General features: G+C 39.5%; 1 protein-coding gene and 1 pseudogene across 1 annotated transcript in view; one reads left to right on the top strand and one right to left on the bottom strand.

Annotated features, from left to right (window-relative positions):
- Window positions 1-10253, bottom strand: part of ZFTRAF1 (zinc finger TRAF-type containing 1) — a 48565-nt gene that overhangs the window by 29098 nt on the left and 9214 nt on the right. The window lies entirely within an intron of this gene.
- On the top strand, window positions 1667-4836 carry LOC138168007 (nucleoporin Nup37 pseudogene; annotated as a pseudogene).

The raw sequence follows: 10253 nt of genomic DNA, 5'->3' as shown, positions 1-10253 counted from the left end.
AGAGAGAGAGAGAGAGAGAGAGAGAGAGAGAGAGAGAGAGAGAGAGAATGAGAAGGAGAACTTAGAATTTAGGAAAGTGCATCAGGGAGAGGTAGATTAATTACCTTCAAGTACCTCAACTGCTATCTAACATGTGACTATTAAGAGACAGCCTCTGGCAAGAAAGGTGTTCAAGGGGCAGCTAGGTGGGGCAGTGCTTGGGCCCTGGAGTCAGAAGGACCTCAGTTCAAATTCAGCCTCAGCCACTTAACACTAGCAGTGTGACCTTGGGCAAGTCACTTAGCACCAACTGCCCTGCCTTCCCCCCTCCAAAAAGCCAAAGAAAAGAAAGGTGTTCAAGTCCCAGCTCTGACATATACTGGCTGTATGATCATGAGCATGTCACTTAATTTCTCAGTACCCAAGGTAATTTCCTTTAAAAAATTTTTTTTATGGTTATCTTTTGTTTTGATATAGCCTAAATTTGTCCCTGTATCCCTTCTTACACCTGTCTCAGAGAGTTCATATAAAAAGATCCCACATAAAAAGATTTTTTCAAAGAAAGAGGGGGAAAAAATCAGCAAAACCAATCATCAATACACTTGAAAAACCTAGGTAATTTTCTAAAGACTACTTTGCAGAACAGTTGCTTATCTGGATTGATAGTTTCCCTCCTGGAAAGTTCCCTACCCCAATACAATCCACCCACGCACACACGAGCACAAATGAATGATATTTATGCTGGGGTATAAGGATTGCAAGGTGTCTTATACATAGGATTTTCTCCTCAACAGTTCTTACAAATAGATCTTATACTTATTTAAAAGGTGAGGAAACAAGTTAAAGGCTATTAAGTGACTTGCCCAAAGTCATATCTAGTAACTGAAAGGTGGTATTTGAACTCAGATCTCTTCTGCCTCCAAATTCAGTGTTCTTTCTAATATACCATGTTCTCTAAAACTACATTTACCTAACAATTAATTAGGGCTGTCCAGAAATTAAGTAGTCTGCTTCTAAAGACAATTTCTGGCTTGGATTTCCATTAGTTCAAGAGAATGTAGAGGGGGTTCTGGTTCAGTTTTAGGTTAGGCTAGAGATAAACCATCTCATAGTTATGAAATTCTAGGATTTTAATAGAGATCAACACTGTTCAACTAGGGAGGATCAGGAAAAGCTTCACACAGAAGTTGGTGCTTCAGCTGTATCTTCAAGGAAAAAAGATTCTGAGGCAAAAGTGAGATAATGTATTCAAGGTATAAGGGCCAGCCAGTGCAAAGACAAGGAGATGGGACTCCATGAGTGAGGAAAAGAGAGAATCATCTCTAATGAGTACGGAAAGATAAACAGGACCTGGATGTATAGGGCTTTTAAAGCCAATCAGGAGTTTATGCTAAATCCTGGAGGCCATAAGACATTTGAATGGACTGATGATGGTCAGATCTACACTTAAAAATCACTTTGGCAGTTATATGTAGGATGGAATTGAGGCAGTAATACCATTTAGTAGGCTGTTGCAATAATCTAGGTGACCGTTAAATTGGTAGCTATGTGAGTAGAGAGAAGAGATTTGATGCAAGTAATATGAGGGCAGAAATGGAAAGATCCAGCAATTGATTGGATATGCAGAGTAAAGAAGAATGAGAAGTCCAGTATAATACCCAAGTTATGGTCTTGGGAGACTAAAAAGATGGTGGTGCCTATGTAAGAATTGGTAAAGTCTGGAAGAGGGGAGCTTCAAGGAAGGAGAAGATAACAAAGTTGTAGACATATTGAAATAGAGATGTCTCCAGGATATACAGTATGAAATGAACAATAGGTAACTGGTGATGTGAAATGGGAGCTCAGAAAATAGATAGGGGCTGCTCATACAGAACTGTGAGTCACCCAGATAGACAAACTTATCTGCCAGGCACTGCTCTAAACACTAGAGATATAAAGAGGGGAAAAAAATGGTCTCAGTCTACAAACAACTCACAATAGGGGAGACAACATGTAAGTAACTATGTAGATCAATCAATCAACATTTATTAAGTGTTTACTCCGTGCCAGGCTCTAAGTGCTACAAAAACCAGTCCCTACCCTCAAGGACATAATAATCTAATGGTAACAACAATAAGGAAACACGCCTCCCCCCCAAAAGAAAGAGAGAAAGAGAGAGAGAGAAATCCAGCTATCTTAACAGAGGGAAGGCACTGGAATTAAGGGGGGTTAGGGTAATCTTGCTGTTGAAGGAGGTATTTTTGTTGAGACTTAAATGAGAAAATGCCCAGAGTCAAAAGATAGAGTATCTTTTTCCTATGGTAGTCAGGAGGCCAGTGTCACTGGTTCAAAGAAGTACTTTTCAAGGAAGTAAGGTGCAAGAAGGTTGAAAAGGTAGGAAGGAGCTAGGTTATGAAGGGCTTTAAATGCCAGACTATTTTGTGTTTGATCCTGGAGGCAACAGAAAAACTACATGTGTTTATTAGAGGTGGGTATGTCCACAACATGATCAGACTTGAGCTTTAGAAAAATCACCTTAATGGATGAATGGAGGATAGATAGATTGGAGAAGGAAGGACTAGAGGCAGGCAGACTCACCAGCAGGCTATTGCAATAATCAAGGTGTGCGCATGTCTACCAGGCCAGGAAACCAGTGGAACTGAATTTTCCTCTCCTCTTCTTCCTTTGCTTTTTCTTCCTCTTCCTCTCCCTCTCTACCTCCTCCTCACTGATACAGTCTAGTGCCTCAAGATTTAGAGATAGTCACCTTCTCACTGGAGCTTCACCACCACCCTGGGAAATAGGTGCCCTTATCATTCTCATTTTGAAGGAGATAAAGCAAGACTCCTCTCCAAATGCTGCTTACATTATGGATTGTGAGGATTATGTTCATGCTGTGGAATTTAATCCCTTTGAGAATCGTGATGAAAAAACCTTAACTGCATATGATGCCAATAATTATGTGGTTGTTGGCACTTGTGCATTTCAAGAGGAGGCAGAAGTGGATGGGATTCAGTATAGAACAGTGAGAACATTTCACCATGGACTCAGAGTTGATGCCATCTCTTAAGAGACCAGAGACCTGGCTTGATATCCTCCAGAGATCAGATTTTGTACTGCAGCTGCTGATAGAAAGCTGAGAATATTGACTTCAGATCTTCAGGATAAAAATGAATGGCAAGGTTTTTATCAAATCATTCAGATTGCATAAATGATTTGATGTTTTCCCCCAAAGAAGTCCAAGAAATTGCAAGCATGAGTGATGATCATACATGCATTGTCTGGGACTCAGAAAGGAATCAGAAAGCTCAATTTATTCTCCATTCCCCTGGAAGGAGTGTCTGCTGGCATTCTGAGGAAGCTTGTAAATTCACGGCTGCAGAGAAGAATGAACAATCAGGTTCTATGATCTCATTACCCAGCAGGGTATCCTGTCTCTTGAATCTGAACAAATGTCATCAAGGTCAGCACACTGGTGTTTAAGAAATACCTTCAAAATTGGAGCTGTTGCAGGAAATGATTGGTAATCTGGGATATTATTTGGTTCACTTATCCACAGGATAAGAGACCTGTCTATATGGACTGAGACTACTTATTCAGGTGATCAACAGTTAATGAAAACCTATAGCAACCACTGGCTACTCTGGCAAAATGATCACTCAACTAATTCATCATTTGGTTCTGCAGATGCAGGATCTAGTCTATCCTGGCACAGGACTCTCCCTCTTTGTGTAATGGGAGGTGACCATTATTGTTTGGGATGACTGAGATGTAAAACAAATATTTTCCTTGCACACGAAGTTCTCAAACTGTATTTTTAATAAATATTTTGATCAGATCCTTATTTTTTATATTTCAAATATACCTTAAATAGTAAAATGTTTTCAATACAAATGTCTAAGTGTTTAATCTTATTATTAAATTTTTTTCTTTGAAAAAAAATAATCAAGGTGTGAGGTGATGAGGGCATGCACTAGAGTTGATGGCAGTGCCAGAGAACAGAAGGGGGACATATTCGAGTCCTTGATAACAATGTGGATATATAGAAGATGAGAGATAGTGAGGAAATATTTTTGATTCCCAGGTTCCAAGCCTGAGGAAATGAGAGGATGACTTTTACAGAAGGCAACAATAGGGAGGCAGGAAGGGGGGGGCAGGGATTAATGAGAAAGATAAGTAGTACTATTTTGGACACAATGATTTTAAGATGTCTACTAGACATCCAGTTTAAGCAACTGGAGATGTGAGAGTGGAGGTCAAAAGAGAGACTGGGGAAGGAAAGACAGATTTGAGAATAATCAACATAGATATAAACTAGGGAGAAAGTTCCTCAGAACGAAGGAGGGGAAGAGAAGAGGGTGGGAAAACAAGGAAAAACCTCCAGTAGAAGTTAAGATTTGCATATTGGCTAATAAGACAGAAAAGGAAAATGATAAATGTTGGAGAAGATATGGGAAAATTGGAACACTAATGCATTGTTGGTGGAGCTGTAAACTGATCCAATCATTCTGGATAACATTTTTGAACTATGGCCAAAGGGCTATAAAATTGTGCATACCCTTTAATCTAGCAATACTACTACTAGGCTTATACCTCAAAGAGATCATAAAAAAGGGAAAATGATCCACATTTATAAAAATATTTATAGAAGTTCTTTTTGTGATGGGAAAGAATTGGAAACTGGAGAATGGCTAAACAAGTTGTGATATATGAATATAAAGGAATACTATTGTTCTATAAGAAATGATGAACAAGCAGATTTCTGAAAAACCTGGAAAAACTTACATAAACTGATGCTGAGTGAAGTGCGCAGAACCAGGAGAACATTGTACACAGCAACAGCAACATTACTTGATGATTAACTATGCTAGACCAATACAATGATCCAAGATAATTCCAAAAGTCCTGTGATGGAAAATGCTCACCACATCCCGAGAAAAACTATGGAGTCTGAATACAGATCGAAGGATACTATTTTGTTTTTTTTTCTTTCTCATGGATTTTCCCTTTTGTTCTGATTCTTCTTTTACAACACGACTAATGTGGAAACAGGTTTGACGTGATTGTACATGTATATAACTTATATCTGACTCCTTGCTGTCTTAGGGAGAAGGGAGGGAAAGGAGAAAGAGAGAAAATCCTGGAACTCTAAATTTTACAAAAATGAATGTTGAAAACTATCTTTACATGTAATTGGAAAAATAAAATAGTACTAATGGAAAAAAAAAATAAGATTTGAGCTGTTTTGAGAAAAGCTAAGGAAGCTAAGAGGTAGATAGGAAGAGAAGAGGCATTCTAAGCATGAGAGCAGCCAGTCCTGTGACACAAAATTAGTCACTAGAATGCTGTGTCCCAAGATTAGTAAATAAGCGGCAGTTAGATGGCTCAGTGAATAGAGCACTGGCCCTGGAGTCAGGAGGACTTGAGTTCAAATTTGACCTCAGGCATTTAACACTTACTAGGCATGTGATCCTGGGCAAGTCACTTAATACCAACTACCCTACCTTCCCCCCTCCAAAAAGCAAAAAAAAAAGGAATAGTAAATAAGCCATTATAGGTGGATTTTACAGTGTATTGAGGGAAGTAAAGCATAAAAAGACTGGAGAGGTAGGAAAGGTGAAATGCTGCCCAAAGTCATATATGAGTAGTAAGATGTAAGTAGATGGAGCTGGGACCAAAATCCAGGTCTTTCAACTGAACCTAAACATTCCTTCCACTATACCACCTTCAATACTTTTAAAAATTATTAATTAATAATTTCATTAGGATATATACAGGTTCTATTCTGTTCCCCTCCCAAAAGAAATGTATTACAGACAACAATGGCTAGCATGTTTATTTAGTCTAAGTCTCTTCACTCTACACAGGGCACTTTATCACACAGGAGCTGCTTAGCATAAGGACTTCTGTATTTACTCACTCATGGTATATACACAATGATTTAGGTACCTTAGGAAAGCCTCAAAATCAGGATGCTCCAGGACAGCCCAGTCAAATACACTTACCTGGGCAGGGGACCATCTTCCCATTTCTCCTCCCTTAGGCATAAATAAACTTTGTAACTTGTCTTTGTAACTCAGAGAGATCTAAACTGAAAGAAAAGAGTGCCACACCTACTCTAAGAATCTACTAAAGGCAACAGCCTACAGAAGTGGTGAAACCCAGGGCACTAAGTAGATTAAGTGGACCTCCAGAGTAGACCAGATGGGACTAGGCTTCTAGACTTTCCCCCCTTGATTCCGAGAGAGTACTATAGTAAGAGTAATATAGTCCTATTTGTATTCAAGACTCCATAACACAGAAAACGGGCAACATATCTCAGATAAATCAGTCATGTTTTTTGTACCAAAGATCCAGATGCAACCCAGCCTGTCTCAGCGGTATAGAAACCATTTGGCCAACCCAAGAACAACTAGGACACCAAGGCCAGTTGAATGTCAATGCAAAACTGACTAGTCAGTGGCAACAAGGGTACCAGGTTTCTTCCCAACACTGAGTGCATCAGGCTGGGCTGTTGCCCAGGGAACTGCAACAAACATTCCCTCCTAAAAATAGCCCATTTCTTCCTGGCAATGAACCACCAAAGACAATGGCTTTCTTTCTGCCTGGGAACATAAAGCAAAAAAAAATACCTCTCTATTCCTTGTTTGGCCTTTATGAACAGAAGACTTGGGACCAGGATGGATGAAGGGTAGGAAGACAGATACTTCAGAACATCAGCAGAAGATTACTAGGGCACAAGCCCAGTCTGATTATTGCCTTTTTCTTGTCGCTGTCTAAAGGTAAACACTCCAGAGGTCCATGGCTTGCCTCATCAAGACTATGGAATGATGTCCTCAAAGTTGGTCCAGCACACAAACTTTCTGCATTTCTGCAAGATAGAGCCATGAATCTAACTCAGGGACCCCAAACAGAATCTAGTTTAATTCCAGGGCTTAGAACTTGTAAGGACATCTTGTAACACCCAGCATGCCAATTCACCAATCCAATACGAGCAGAGCAACCTGTCAGGTCTAGATCACCAGCCATATGAAAAGTTTTGAAAGAAAAAGGAACAGGTGGCTATGTAGGACAGAGACTGCAGTGAGCCTCCATTACAACTTGACAGCTATATTCTGCTGCTGTAAGGAGTCAGTTTCAACCTGCCATGTTCTGCCTCCATGTCTGCCAAGACACTGTGTGGAACTAATTGTACCCTAATGTGGAGTCAGCAGTAGCCTATGGGTCAAGCAGGGCTGTAGAAGATATATAATGTCACGGCCCACCCCACCTCCCCAACACTACACTCTCTTCCCAAACTTCAAATAAAGGTTCATTTGGTCTAAAGCAACAAAGCTCTACCTGTCCAGCATTTTTTTTTTAATTAGGAATTTAACACCTAACAAAATGAGTTTATTATGAGAATATGCAGTATGTAAAAGGACAGGCTTGTATGTGAAACTGCAAATATCTATTAGAGTTTGTTTTTCCTTTCAAGTACATAATTTAATATGTAACTTTCAAAGCTGTCATGCTTGTCTGTGATTCTTTGTTAAAAATATTTCCTACATGAATCACAGTAAAGTGGACTGGCTCTGTCATCAGAGGAACTAGGTTTAAATCTTGCCTCAGTTAATTTGTCCCTGAGTAACCCGTGTCTCTCTCTCTAAGCCACAGTTTCCTTACTGGTAATGAGAGGGATGGGGTGGATGGTCTTTAAGGTCTCTTCCAGCTCTCAATCAAAACCATCATCAAAAGTCAAAGTGTATGGTCTTTTGTCGAAAGTAATTTGGAACTATTATACACCCTACCCCACCTAATCACTATAAACTATGACTACTCTTTGACTCAGTAATGCCACCACTAGGCCTAGTCCCCCAAAGGGATCAAAGAAAGAGAAAACAAAAAAAAAAAAAACAAATTAAAAAGAAAGAAAGAGGAAACATCAGTTCTTTAGGTAGTGGCAAACAACTAGAAATAGGGTCTGCCCATTAAGTGGACAATGGCTGAAGAAATCGTAGTATACGAATGTAATAAGAGTACTATTGTGCAGAAAGAAATGATCAAAGAACAGTTTCAGACAAATCTGGAATGACACATAAAAAGTGAAGCAGAGTAAAGTAAGCAGAACCAAGAGAGTATTTTAATGAATAACAACACAAGACTAGAAACTGACCAATGCAATGATCAAAAACAATTCCACAGAGCTAGTGAGAAAACATGGTCCCACTTCCTGACAGAGAGATGATGAACTCAGGTGCAGAATGATACCATATATTTTTTTGGACCTGATCAACAGAGGAATCTGTATTTTTTGACTACGCATATATGATACAAGGATTTTCTATTTCTTTCAGTGTTGGGGGATGGATGTGTGTATAAACAATGGGGTTACCAAAATGAAAGGAAAAAAATAAGGTAACGTTAAATTTGATATATGCTTGTAGAAAAGGGCAAGATTGTACATAGAGTAGATTACCAGCTGCACGTTTGAACCCTTTTTATGTTTTACCTTACACATGGAGATAATCAGTTTGGTGTTTAATTCTGAATTTAAAAAGTGAATGGGGATTACTTTCCTAAGCAGTCTCTGGGGATTACCTAGGGAACATAAGCATTGCTGAAAAAATAAGCGCAACCAATACATATCTTACAGTAGGTGACCCTTGGGGAAGAGGGAAATGGAGGAAGGAAAATCTTGAGAAATTATTTAATTGGTAGGCAGGGGGAAAAGCAGCAACTGAGAAGGTTTTTCTAAGTTTTACAATGTCAAACCCAGCTTTGGGACTGGAATCCATTTGCTCCTTTCAACAAAGGCATTGTGTAATTGTGTGTATACACATGTATGTATAGACAGATGTGTGTATGTACATATATGCATACACAAACTTTTTTGGAATTTAAAAATACAAATGTTAACAAAAATAAATTCCTCTTCTTTCATTAGAAATTCACAAAACATCTACCCTTCTGGTCTTTGAGTTTTTAAATGCTGGGATAAATATTTACAAAATGAGATCTTCGGGGCTTTTTATATTAAAAGAATCTCTACTACACACATTTCATGATGGTCTTATTTATTAAAATGTATCTTTTCCCAAATACCCCTCTGTCCCATTTTTCAGAATCTTCTCTAAAAGTGGCAATTTAAACTATCTCCATGAGCCCAGATCAGCCTCTAGCTCCACTGCCCAACAGTTTGGCTACCTGTAAGCAAAGCAAAGGTTCCCAAAGGATCTGTAATATGCTATTTTGCTCAGTTATATGCAGCAAAATTAAACCTATGCAGGGAAACAAGGTGCAGTTGCCATAGGAACCAGAACTGAATTCCTTAAACATTATAATTAAAACTTTAAGCACATTAAGAGAAAAGCCAGGGGGCTAGCTGTGTGATACCCTTCTGCACCCTTCACCCCCACACAAAAAGGAGCTTTCCTACAGAGCCACAGCATAGGCTAGAGGAAGCCAAACAGAAGCTCTGATGACTTCCATTAAAACAATGAAGTTAGGGGGTGTTCTAAGTCTCTACTGCCCTAGGGAGGGAAAAAAAGGGATGACACTTAATGTGTTCCTGGCCTTCTCCCAGGTAGCTCCCCAGAGAGGCTCACTGAGAACTCTCAATACAACACAGATGATGGGGCTGATTTGGTCTAAGGATGTTGGGAACCCTGAAATGCAAGGGTACAGGTCTGCCTTGGAAGAGTTAAAGCACTCAAGCCTTCTTTCAGTCAGAGTAGTGAGGTTGTATTATACACCAAATGAGTGGGCAAGATTTCTAGTAAATCTGAGGTACTTGTGACCAAAACAAGTAGGCCAGATTCTAAGAATTTGTGCAATTTAATGAGGGAAAGATTGGGAGAAAATTTTTATGGGATCCAATAGTGGTAAGTAGCCTGAGGTGGGGGCCAGGTGCAGAAAACTGAAGGAGTTAAGTGGTAGGGCCACAATGCAAGGATAGTAAGGAGGATTATACTGGGATGGGTCAGATACCTCAGGGAAATGCCATGGCTGAAATGTGATTAGGTTCAAGGACTGAGGAGGGTCTTTTCCTTTTAGGGGTTCAAGTTCCTTAACCCCATCAGGGTCATAGTGACCCTTGGAGTTAGTAGCAGCTAACCTGGCCAACTGGGCTGAGAGAATGATCAAATATAGTGCTTCTAGACACTATGGAGAAAATGCCCCAAGGCTCAGCAGGAAAATCTGTCAAAACTCAGAAACTTAAAATATTGATGGACTTTGAAGTTTTCCTTAAAAGCCATCTGTATACAATAAACTGAAGTAAGATGAGTACACTGGCTCATAGAGCCCAGGCACAG

This window comes from Petaurus breviceps, unplaced genomic scaffold, assembly GCF_028583685.1.
Source record: "Petaurus breviceps papuanus isolate PSGF00001 unplaced genomic scaffold, PetGlider_PUasm1.0 350, whole genome shotgun sequence".
Classification (NCBI taxonomy): Eukaryota; Metazoa; Chordata; class Mammalia; order Diprotodontia; family Petauridae; genus Petaurus; species Petaurus breviceps.
Note: the sequence above shows the minus strand (reverse complement) of the source record. Positions and strands in the feature narration are given on the sequence as shown.